The sequence below is a fragment of the Myxine glutinosa genome, chromosome 1 (genome assembly GCF_964187855.1).
Source record: "Myxine glutinosa chromosome 1, kmMyxGlut1.1, whole genome shotgun sequence".
Classification (NCBI taxonomy): domain Eukaryota; kingdom Metazoa; phylum Chordata; class Myxini; order Myxiniformes; family Myxinidae; genus Myxine; species Myxine glutinosa.
The window spans coordinates 295,399,251-295,412,359 of record NC_136261.1 but is presented as its reverse complement, the minus strand read 5'-3'; the positions used below and the strand labels follow the sequence as shown (position 1 = coordinate 295,412,359).

Sequence of the window (13,109 nt, the reverse complement as noted above, 5' to 3'; positions counted from 1 at the left end):
CTTTTTTTCTAAACGCTTTAAGCTAATGATTTCAAACTTGGCACATCGTTTCCCCATGATAAGTTACAGATCTCGTTCGAACTTCAAGACGTTTCGATCATTTTTGACAAAGTTATGGCACTTTGAACTTTGGGAATTCTGATAATTCTGATGATCCTTAACTCAGTGCCATTTTAAGTTTTAATTTCCTTTAAAAAAGATTTTCTCTGCAATAATAGGACCGATTGAGATCAAATAATTTTCACCATAGGAGGGACTCGGTCGGTAGAATATTTTAATGGTAATTATAATGTCACAGGTCACGTGGTTCGGGCGCCATATTGTTTTTCGTGAAAACACGAAAACCCCTTTTTCTCTGCAACGGCTGAACAGATCCAGGCCAAACTTTGCAGGCAGAATCGCATACCCGTGACAAACAAAAAAGTCAGCGAGCATGACGTCATGCGTCACATGGTTTCAGAGTTATGACGTTTTAAAGCATGAACTTTTAAAACCGAGCCCCTCCCTCATGTTAGATCCAATCGAGGGGAAACTTCACAGATCTGTTCCGCATGTCAGTCTACTAAAATTTCCTTTTGGAATTTGCGATAGCTCACGTGGTTTGGCAGATATCGTTAATTAAACGAAAATATTTTTTTAAATGGATATCTCTTGAATCGCTTTATTGATCGACGTGAAACTTCATACTATTGTAGAAGTCATGAAGAGTAACAAGTTTGCAAAATTTCAAGATGATTGGATGTACGATCTGGAAGCTAGAAGTTGTTATTGCGTGAAGAAGAAGAGGCGTAAAGTGTGCGGATTTAATTATTTATCACATGTACAGACTGAAAGCATCGTTGGACACGACCTGTCGCGGTCATTTTAACCTCAAATAAAATTCTAATTTAAGATTTGTCAATAGCTGAGGTATATTAACAAACGAATAAAACAGATTTAGTCAAATTCTGACTTTTTTAACTCGATCGCATTTGACAGAGTTGTGACAAGCTGAGGAAGAAGAAACCTCACATTGGCTTCTCCAATGTGCCATAAAAAAATGGATATCTCTTGAATCGCCGGTACCTCAGACCGTGAGTTGGTAATAATTTATGTAATTCACACAGTGCAATACGTGCAGGCCTCTCCACGGAGCGACCTTGCGGGCTTATCAATGAGGCGAGGCGTGACACACGTGTTTCCGCATACCTCAGATCAAGTTTGAAAACCAGCATCAACCGTGCATAAATTTGCATATTCGATCATTTTTGACAAAGTTATGGCACTTTGAACTTTGGTAGGGGACATGTATTGCAGCGCAATACTCAGAATGCTTGTTAATGTTATGGACACTGTCGATTACTGGTTTGGAATTGTCAATGATCCAGAATTTCTTAATATCAGAATAAAACTTCACACTTTTTCATGGTAGTTTTTTAAGCGTTTATAGATTAGTTTCATTGCCGCTGTAATATTGCCCGACAAAGGTTTCAAACTACATTCTCCACTTGCGATGATGAACCTCATCTTACAAGGGTGTTTGTGCATTTTTGGGATCCAGTAAATGAATGGTAATTTATGGTGTTTATCCGGAACTAGCAGTCTTCTCACCGTTGAGTGATTTGTATGGTGTTGTATCAAGTCTGTTTCGTTATCGTTACTTATTTTGTAGGTCTTTGAAATTCCCGTGTCGAAGCCTAATTCTTCCAAAAGTGTTTGAATGTAGAATGTTTTACATACAAATGCAATATTATTATTTGCTTTGTCAATTGGAACAATGACATATTGTGTTTGAAGCTGCCATAAGCAATCACGTGTCTTTGGATTGTTTAAAATTCCCTTCGGATTATTGATTCGAACTTTTCTTTTCAAATCAACAACTCTCCTTTTCACATGTTTCTCTACCTCCTCCAACCATAAAGCCATTTGTGTGTTTGGTACTTTATGTTTATCAATTTGCTCTTTCATCCATTCACCCAGTCCCATCATTGTAAGTTCCATTGCTTTATTCCAGTTTATTCTTTTATTTTCTCTATAATTTAGTCCTTTTGTAAGTAATGCACGTAATCTTTTATCTTTCACTATTCTGAGATCACCTGTGATGATGTGTTTATGATGTGGATCTTTGAATGCGGAATGTTCACAATTACAATGATGTGTGTTATTTAACCATTCCTCTATGTCTATACATTGTTCAGTGTCCTTGTAGTCGAAGATCTTTCCCCGAATTGAATTTCCCAAAGTGTACACAACTCTTGGTCGCTCTCTCTGTTGTATTGTTTCTGGAGGTTTACTCCACAGTTCCTTATGTTGAAGTATTTTCTCGATGTTTATCATTTCCACCCCTTTGTTATCAAACATAATTTTGATATCATTTTCTTTTCTGCGATTTACTTCTTTAGGTTTCTCTTTGTACATTTTATGATCAATCATGTCCAGAATTGCTTCCATGTGTTGGATTGGGAGTTCCTCTTGATCGTCCTCTTCCATTAATCTGTTCACGATTTGCCAAACTTCTTTCAGTTTTTTTTTTTAAGGTATTGATCTTAATTCTGCTGCTGTTAAGTAATGTGCAGATATTGGATTTGTTAAGATCTAACCATTCATTTACAATTTGTTGTGGTGTGTCTATAATTGGACATTTACGTCCATAGTTATGTACTCTGTGTCTCTGAGAGTCTCGTGGTTAGGTGTTAAAAACAGAAGCGATGATGTTTTGTCCATTTTGCCGTGTATATGTGTCATTAATTCTTTCATTTAATCCATAAGGGGAAGCAGTTCTTAATTCTTTAATTCTCATCTGATCATGTGCTCCAATCACACACACACACACACACACACACACACACACACACACACACACACACACACACACACACACACACACACACAAAGGACAAAGTCGGTTCGGAATACTCAGCTACAGCGAGGTGGAAAACAGCACCTGCACATTTCACCATCCACAGGAAGTTTCTTGAACCACACTTTTAAACCGGCTAAAGCGTATATGTTAATCTTCCCACTTGTTTAAAGTTCACCTGTTGAAGTTCTTGCAGGTAACCGAGGTTGAAGTAGAGTATGAAACAGCAAATCAAAGCAACGAGAAAGACACACGTCCTCGTCATCTTGAAACAAAATTTCAAAATTTCAAAAATTTCAAAAAATTTCTCACCAAATCTATTCATTCCCCAAAAAAATTCCATCTCTTACAGTGCCTCTTTCATACATTCCCGAAACTCACCTGCACTCCACCCCCCTCCACCATCCTGAAACGTATTTTTGGCTCGAAGGTCACAAGAAACTCATTTTGCAATAAATGTTTGTTTCCCATTAATCGTACACTTTCTAAAATTCAATCTCACCCCTCCACTCCAAATATTCCCGATCACCCCTCCCCTCCAAATCTTCCCCATCACCCCTCCCCTCCAAATCTTCCCCATCACCCCTCCCCTCCAAATCTCCCCCCTTGCCACTCCCCTCCAAATCTTCCCCATCACCCATCTCTTTCAAATCTTCCCCCTTGCCCCTCCCCTCCAAATCCTCCCCATCACCCATCCCTTTCAAATCTTCCCCCATGCCCCTCCCCTCCAAATCCTCCCCATAACCCATCCCTTTCAAATCTCCCCCCTTGCCCCTTCCCTCCTAAACTCCCCCACACCCCTCCCCTCCTAGACTCCCCCTCAACCCTCCCCTCCAAATATCCCCCATCTCCCATCCCTTTCAAATCCCCCCCCCTTGTCCCTTCCCTCCTAAACTCCCCCCTAACCCCTCCCCTCATAAACTCCCCCCTCGCCCCTCCCCTTCAAATCTCCCCACCCTCATTTCTTCTCCATTTCCCTCCTCTCACTCCTCCTCCTCAAAGCATCCTCCCCGCTTCTTACCCCTTCCAACTCTCACCTCCATCTCCCCCAACCTTCTGCCTCTCTCTTCCCCCTCCTCAAATAACACCTCACTGTGCCTCACCCAATCACGATCAAACCTTTTGTCCGCCCCATCCTTCCCTTTCTCCGAGCCATTCTGAAATCTCTGACACACCTTCAACAGCTCTCCCTACCTCTTCCTCCTCTTCCACATCTTACCCTACCCTCCCCCCCCCCCCCCCCCCCCCCCCTGTTCTGCATCCGATGCTCCCCCTTCGTCTTCATTAACGGTGTGGACCTCAAACATCCGGGGCCTTCGCTCAAACCTGACCGAGCTCTCCATACAGGTTGCTTCTGACAAACCAGACGTGATCTGCTCAACAGAAACTTTCCTCCTTCATGATGTCTCTGATTCCTTGGTATCTCTCCCAGGTTACTCCCTCCTCCGGTATGATAGACCTGAGCATCGTCATGGAGGTGGGGTTGCTATCTTTATCAAAAACTCTCTTCCTCACTCGCCCTGCACTACCCTCTCTCCACCTCATCCCCAGGAATACCTCTGGCTATGGCTTCCCCTTCGCTCCCACCTTTTGTTCATATGTGTGTTGTACCGTCCACCAAACAGTGATGACTCCATATACATCTCGCTGTCTGATAATATGGACCAACTTCTGTCTACTCATCCCAACTCTCTCTTCCTCATATGTGGTGATTTCAATTGTCACCATGCCAGTTGGCTGGGTGTGGGTACCTTTCTCACCAGCCATGGCTCCTCAGCAAAGGACTTCTGCGACACACTGGGACTGACACAATCTGTCAATTTCCGACCCGGATCTCAGTCAATGGAGCATCTTCTCTTCTGGACTTGGTTATGACTAACTTCCCTGAAAATGGCTGCTACTCTTCTTCTGCTCCAATTGGCTCATCTGATCATGTGCTTGTTGAAGTGGACATCTCTCTGACCATTCTCAGAGAGCCTCCTCAGCATCGACGAGTCTGGCACTTCACTCAGGCCAACTGGCACGGTCTTCAAGCAGCCATCAATCATCTGGACTGGTCTCCCATCTCTACTGCCTCTGACATCAACGCATCCTGGGAATTCTTCTGAAGTAAATTGCTCTCTCTCATGCACAGATTTATCCTATCTCGTCTTCAGTTGTCATACCCTTCCTCCTATCCATGGTACACGGAGTCTTGTGGTGAGGCTCTTGCCCAGAAACAACTTGCCTTCGTCTCCTGGAAAGCAAATCCAACGGAAGGAAATCTCATTTCCTTTCACAAAGCCCGAAACAAGTGTGTGTCCACTCTCAGGAGAGCCAGGAAACAATATCTCTTTGCTCTCAAGACTGAACTCTCTTATCTGTCTCCCTCTTCCAAATCCTGGTGGCGTCTGGTCAAATCTGTTTCTGGTGTTTGTTCCCCCTCCATCCCATCCCTTACCTCAAATGGCTACACAGCTGACTCCGCACGTGAAAAAGCTGAATGCCTCAACTCTGTGTTTGCCCCTAAATCTTGTGTCCCAAACCCATCCCTCTCTCTACCCACCGTACCCAGTCGTACCCAGCTGCTCCTGGACGGTTTTGAGTGATGAAATTTGAGTTACAACATTAGGCCAGGGTAGGGATGTTAAATTGAGGTCATGCCGATCACGTGACCGGAAGTGTGTCAAAATGGCCGACAAAGTCAATTTCAGTCAGAATGCTACCAAATTTGAGTTACAACATTAGGACCGGGTCCCGATAATATGACCCGACTGCAAAGCCGCAATGAGCCGGCGAAGCCAAAGCCTCTTGCCACTATTTTACCCATCACTCTGGCATCAGTAGGTTAGGTAGTTGGTAGTAGGTAGGTGTAGTAGGTACCGTACCTAGTTCAAAGTGACACCATTTGCATTCTGGATGAGATTAAAATTTATGAAACTTCCTTCTTGATTAATTCGGTGAATTCCGTCTCAACTTCGGATATTTCCGGCCATGAAAAACTATCCCCGACGGCCGCGATATTTCTAAAAAATAATGTCTTCGTCAATTTTAGAATATTTGACGCCGTTTTCAACCTCCGAAACGCGGTAATTAGCTTTTTTGAAATATTTTTTCAAATGCACGAATCTCATTGGTTACGGTGTTTGGTGACGATTTTCGTTGAAGATAACTAGGGCCCGGGGGAACGAGGTTGGTCTTAAAGTATTTTAATTACAAATTAGAGGTGCATAAGATTGTGAATCAAAAAAAGACGGGTGAAACAAACTCCTATTGAACTTTTTCGCAATTGTTTATGCATACTTCCACATCCAGTGGATGGCGGCCTGCATGGTGCGATTTGGTTTTTGAAATATTTTTTCAAATGCTCGAATCTCATTGGTTCCAGTGTTTGGTGACGATTTTTGTTGAAGATATCCAGGCCCGTGCGGGCCAGGGGAACGAGGTTGGTCTTAAAGTATTTTAATTACAAATTAGAGGTGCATAAGATTGTGAATCAAACAAAGACGGGTGAAATAACCTCCAATTGAACTTTTTCGCAATTGTTTATGCATACTTCCGCATCCGCAAGATGGCGGCCTCCATTGATTTTTTTTTTGATTTTTTTTGGATGTTGAATCGAGGCTCGTGAAAGAGCTAACATTTACTTCACAAACAAATCAACCAGACAAACAAAATACCATAAAAGAGGGAGCGGAAGACAAGATGGGGAGAGAAGGGGAAGCACACAAACACAACATCCGAGAGCAGGGAGATGTGTGGAAGGGAGAGGGACCGGGGGGAGGAGGCATGGGAAGGGGGGGGGGGGGGGGGAGAGGGAGAAGTATAAAACGCAAGGACACCAAGGACTTCCTGGACAGAAGTTGGTATTTCAAAAAAGTGGAATTGGGGTGAAATTAGCGGGGGTAGAAAAGATCAAGGTTTTGGATGGGGGAAGATAAGAGATGGTGGTGAACAGCTGTTTTAAAGACTTGGAGGGTGGAGTGGGATTGAAGAGAGCGAGGGAGTTTGTTCCAGAGGCGGGAGAAAAGAGGAATGAAGGAGTGAAGGTGAGCAGAGAGTCTTGATTTTGGCAGTTTAAACATAAGAGGGTTGCAGGCAGATCTTGTGCGACCTGTAGGAATATTTGCGGGACAGAGCCCAGAGAGAGCTGGGGGGGCAAGGCCAGAGAAGAGTCGGTAGAAGACGGAAAGACCACCAACCTGCCTGTGGTGAGTGAGTGAGAGGCCCTTGGAGTTAGCTTCATCGCGGGAGATTCCAATGATTCTGAATGCTTTGGTTTCAACAGCGTGAAGGCGAGCTAGGTGTGAGGCAGGAGCACCAGCCCAGAGGGGAGAGCAGTATTCCTTTGACCTGCGGATGACAGCCTTGTATGTGGTGAGGAGCTCAGGTGTGCCAAGGAAGGACTTCGCACGACGGAGGATGCCCAGTCGGCGACTGGCTTTGGAGGCCAGATTTGAAATGTGGTTTTCCCAGGAAAGATCATGGCAGATAGTGAGACCCAAAAGCTTGAGTGACAGACTTCTTGGAGAGGATTATTCAGAAAGTGGATGGGAGGGTTGTCCAGTCGGTCTTTTCGGAGAGACATCGTAATAGTGTGAGATTTGTCAGGATTGAAAGACATGTTCCACTTGTTTGCCCAGTCTATGATTTTGTCAAGGTCTGCAGAGAGTGAGGAGGCTGCAGACTGCCGATCTGAGGGACGAAGAATGGAGCGACAGAGAGTAGAGTCGTCAGCAAAGAGATAGAGAGGATTTTCAAGAGAGTCAGAGAGATCATTGATGAAGACCAGAAAAAGCACAGGGCCCAGAACACTGCCTTGGGGAACTCCAGCCTGAACAGGAAGAGGAGATGAGAGAAATCCATTCAGGGCCACACGTTGCCTACGACCAGAGAGGAAGTCCGCAAGCCATGAGTGGAGATTGCCATGGATACCATAGGAGGAGAGTTTGGTGAGCAGAGCTGGGTGCCAGACCGTATCGAAGGCACGTGATATGTCAAGGGAGACTGCTCTAATTTCCTGTTTGGCATTGAGGACCTCCATCCATTGTTGAGAAAGCAGAAGCAGCATGTCCAGAGTGGAGTGTCCAGGTCTGAAACCAAATTGATGATCAGAGATCAAGCCATTGGAGAAGAGGAAAGATTTCATATCCGAAGCAATGATGGATTCCATGACCTTGCTGATAATTGGGAGAAGGCTGATTGGTCTGTAGTTGCTGGGATCTGTTTTTTCACCTTTTTTGTGCAAAGCGGTGATGTTGGCAGATTTCCAAGCAGATGGAAGATGACCTTGAGCAAAAGAGAGGGTGAAGAGAACAGAGAGAGGGAGTGAAAGAGCGGAAAAACATGATTTTAGGACCCGTTGGCTGATGCCGTCAGGTCCAGTTGCAGAATCAGAGTCGAGGGTTGACAGAAACTTTTCCACCTTGTCAGGAGGAAAGGACACAGAGTCCAGGAGCAGCTGGGTACGACTGGGTACGGTGGGTACAGAGAGGGATGGGTTTGGGACACAAGATTTAGAGGCAAACACAGAGTTGAGGCATTCAGCTTTTTCATGTGCGGAGTCAGCCGTGTGGCCATTTGAGGTGAGGGAGGGGATGGAGGGGGAACAAACACCAGAAACAGATTTGACCAGACGCCACCAGGATTTGGAAGAGGGAGACAGATAAGAGAGTTCGGTCCTGAGAACGGAGAGATATTGTTTCCTGGCTCTCCTGAGGGTGGACACACACTTGTTTCGGGCTTTGTGAAAGGAAATGAGATTTCCTTCCGTTGGATTTGCTTTCCAGGAGACGAAAGCAAGTTGTTTCTGGGCAATAGCCTCACCACAAGATTCCGTGTACCATGGACGGGAGGAAGGGTATGACAACTGAAGACGAGATGGGATAAATCTGTGCATGAGAGAGAGCAATTTACTTTGGAAGAATTCCCAGGATGAGTTGATGTCAGAGGCAGTAGAGATGGGAGACCAGTCCAGATGATTGATGGCTGCTTGAAGACCGTGCCCGTCGGCCTGAGTGAAAGAAATGCCAGACTCGTCAGTGCTGAGGAGGCTCTCTGAGAGATATCCACTTTAACAAGGAAATGATAAGAAGAACCGATTGGAGCAGAAGAAGAACAGCAGACATTTGCAGGGAAGTTCGTCATAACCAACTCTAGAAGAGAAGATGCTCCATTGACTGAGATCCGGGTCGGGAAATCGACAGATGTGAGTCCCAGTGAGTCGCAGAAGTCCTTTGCTGAGGAGCCATGGATGGTGCGAGAGGTTCCCACACACAGCCAGCTGGCATGATGACAGTTGAAGTCGCCACATATGAGGAAGAGAGAGTTGGTATGAGTATATAGAAGTTAGTCCATATTATCAGAGAGCGAGATGTAAATGGAGTCATCACTGTTTGGAGGACGGTCCAAAACACATATGAACAAAAGGTGGGAGCAGAGAGGAAGCCATAGCCAGAGGTACTCCTGGGGGTGGAGTGGAGAGAGGGCAAGGAGAGTGGAGACGGTTTCCTGGTTTGATGATATCTCAATGCAATAGTGATTAAACATTATATTTTGATATATTAATACCATAGTATTAATTTGTGATTGAAATGATGAATGATGCTGTTTGGAATGAATATATAGAGAACCTGCTGTCAATGCCTGACAATCGACTGAAGGTGGAACAGGAATGTGGAATTTATTGGTTCATCGTTTGTCATTCGCTGTTTTTTTACCCAAGTCATTCACGAACCGGCTGTCCATGCCGGAAGTCAAAAAAATTTAATACATACATTATTTGCTGACAGGTAACTGGTATCCCACGAGTAACAGGTAACCCATGTCATACTGTCCTCTTCAACTCAAATATCAAACAAGCGCGGATACACCATTGTTAGACGATTGGTGTTCTTTCTTTATCTACGCTCAGAGGTTCTGGTGTGTGCGACGATGTGTAAAACTCCTGCGTACAGGAGGGGAGATTGGAGGGGTGGAGGCGGTTACAAAAAAAACATTCAAAATAGTATTTTTAAAAACTTTAAAAAAGCATTTATAACGAGAACAACAAACAAAGAGTGTATACCCCCACCCGGACCCTATTTTGTGTAGATTTATTGTACGTATTTTATAGACGTACTCGCATTGTAATTGTAACGTACATACGTTATGGACATACTCACATTCTAATTGTACATATGGTATGGAGGTACTCAGTTGAAGAAAGATAACATGTAAAAATTGCAGTATATGTTGGCAACTGATTTGCAGACAGACATATGGACCCAAATGCAATACCCTCTCCTCTGGCGAGGGTAATACACCATGTAGGGATGGTATCACCCAAAAACAACCAAGCAAGGTAGGAAAGAATGACAAGGTAGGAATGACACCACAATCCTTTTACGGAATATCTTTTGACCTGTATTTCAGGATGGTAAACAGTAATTACCTTCGCCACCGAAGGTGGATGGAGGTTATGTTTTCACCCTTGTTTGTTTGCCTGGCTGTTTGTCTCTCTGTGAACGAAATATTTCAAGAAGTTGTGGACGGATTTGGACGAACCTTGGTGGACCAGTTGGGTGTCTGACAAGACCGAATTGATTAGATTTTGGTGAATATCTGAATATTAATTGGGACACGACAATTATTTAATTTTTAAGTGATCCTTCACCATTGAGAGATCGGGCGAAAAGCGATAAATAACGTATTTGAAAAAGTTATGGACGAGTTGCGACTAAACTTGGCAGATGAGTTGGTTTGGTGACAAGAACAAGCCGATTAGATTTTGGTTCAGGTCCGAATCCAGATCCGGCCTATCAGTGGGATACAAAACGGAAACTGTTCACCAGGCGGAGGTTTGCGCTCGACTGAGTGATGTTCTAGTTGTTCTGTTTCTGGACACAAATCGGACTCACAAAATAAAGGAAATACAAGAAATATCTGTGGATGAGAAATGTTGAGTTCCTGTTAATAAAAGTGTGCAGCAGCGGTGGATAACGTACACAACGCCTACCCTCCTTCAACTTGATTAATAGTGCCGTACTTTTCAGTGTATACGTCGATACTTTTTCCCGGAAATCCGGGTCTCGACTTATACTCAGAATCAAATTAATTATTTGTGGATTTATGGTTTAAGACAGGGATAGGCAACTTACAGAGCAGAAACTCCGTCCGTCCTGCACAGACGCACTCGGTTCGGACTCCAGACCCTCTTGGAACGCTCGGCTTTCACTTCCTTCGCATTGCGCTCGCTACGCCACACGCAAAAATGTAGGCACAGAGTTTGCATTGGCAGACCAACGAGAAATCTTACTATAATTCACCAAATGTCCGTCTGTCTGTCCGTTCGAAGGTACCGTAAAAACTGCTGAACCGATCGCAAAGATATTTTGGGTGGGTAATCCTGGGATCTCCAGGAGTAAAATAGGCTATTTAGGTTTCCCAATTTCAGCTTTAGTCTCCAGCATTCTCAGGTTTGGATTCCCGCATAACATTCGCGTTCGCATAACGTTCATTGTTCTCATTGTGAGGATGTTGTTTTCCTGGGTGCCGCACAAACGGCTGCACCAATCGCTGCACAGACTCGATCGGACTCGGTGACCTCGGACAAAGACCTTTTATAAGGACACAGGTTGAATCCCTGCTTGGGAGAATTCTAACCCATTTCAACTGAAGGAAACACGTATCGGGAGTGCATACGACATCGCGATTGTGAACACGATTATCACTCACGATCATCACGATCATAGTGGATCGATCACTGTGGGACATTTGGTGAATTATAGTAAGATACTGTTTAGATTTTGATGATTTGCGTGTGATATGATTTAACGGATGTTTATATGAATCGTTTAAAAAAAAAAAAGCCTTCAATTTCTGATATTTTACCTTTTCATTTTGGGCCTCCCAATTGAAGCCCCGCCCGCAGGGCGGCGGGTACCGTTGTGGGCGTTGAATCCTTGCTTGAGAGAATTCCATCCCCCTCGCCACCATCACGGCTGTCTGTCCAACTTACAATCCCACGAGATATGCGGAAAGGACGACCAAAAACCAATATAAACATCATTAAACATCATTCGTATATAGACATCATTAAAAGTAAATAATGACCTCGGGAAAAGTTCAAAGACATTTAATCTGAACATGAGAGAATTCCACATAGCTATTTGGGCGGTGAATACGCTAACAGATCGCTGTCTCCATCGATCTTGCCTAGGCCGTAACACCTATCGCCTCAAAATCCTTTTAACTGTTCATTTGGTAGTTTTTACAATGAAGGAAACATTAACAATGTTGTTTGAAGTTTATTTTGTGATTATTTGGAGTTATGTTGTTTGGAATTTTAAAAAGAGATATCGAGTTCAAGTGAATGACGACATGCCGTGATGGTTTCTACTTTCTGAACGTGAACTTCGCGGATCGCCATATGCAGATTCGCCACGGTCCCACGATCGATGTTTCTATACGTGAACGTACCCGTTTGTTTGCGAACGGGTACGTTTTTCATGGAAGTCCTTCACGAACTTGCTGTCCATGTCTGACGTGCGACTGAAGGTGCTACAGGAATGTGGAATTTATTGGTTTCATGCTTTAGCATTCGCCGTATCTGCATTGCCTGTTTGCTTCTGGCCTCCCACCCGTGCGTAGCACGGGTATTTCTCGTCCATATAATTCCATGTTTAAATTATATATATGGACCTCACTTTTGGCAATTAACTGGGAATTAAAAAGAAATCCTTCTAACCTCTAATCTAATGACTGTACTCGGTTATTGTTCCTGCCCGTGCACAGACAGTTCCTATGACAATCTGGCCCAACACTCGAAAAAAGTTGCTGACCACTTGTCTGAGGCATTGAATTGCATAAATGGAAAAAAACTAATTTAAAGTGTGATATTTTCCGAAATATATTGTGTAATTGTTAATTTAAAAGGCACTACCGAAATGATTGTTCTGACTTATTGTTTTGACTTATCATTGTTCTGACTTATCATTGTTCTGACTTATCATTGTTCTGACTTATCATTGTTCTGACTTATCATTGTTCTAAAGTCTAAACTAATACCTCCATTGTTCTGACTGATCAACAGTTTTGCTAACTACTGTCGTTGATTTATCTTTGTCTTTGAAGGAAAGAAAAATGGTAAAATTAGCTAATTCGACTTGTACTCCATATGGATTTATATGCTAAAAATATGGTACTTTACAAGTTTATTTTCAACTATGTCACAAACCCCAAATATGTCATTCCCATTGTTGTAAGAAGCACCCCAACCAGATACTCCCAGGGATGTTTGCCTGAAGCATTT

At 43.7% G+C, this 13,109-nt stretch overlaps 1 protein-coding gene across 5 annotated transcripts in view; it reads left to right on the top strand.

The window, feature by feature from the left end:
- LOC137413345 (phosphatidylinositol 4,5-bisphosphate 3-kinase catalytic subunit gamma isoform-like) overlaps positions 1-13,109 on the top strand; it is a 174,278-nt gene that overhangs the window by 49,801 nt on the left and 111,368 nt on the right. For 2 of the 5 annotated variants that reach the window (XM_068098739.2, XM_068098738.2), the window contains exon 1: positions 9,848-10,160. The exons of 2 other annotated variants lie outside the window; for them this stretch is intronic. The gene's annotated coding sequence lies outside the window, so the exon portion shown is untranslated. Of the gene's footprint in view, positions 1-9,847; positions 10,179-13,109 lie in introns of those variants that run through there. One more of the 5 variants, XM_068098740.2, reaches the window with a different exon arrangement.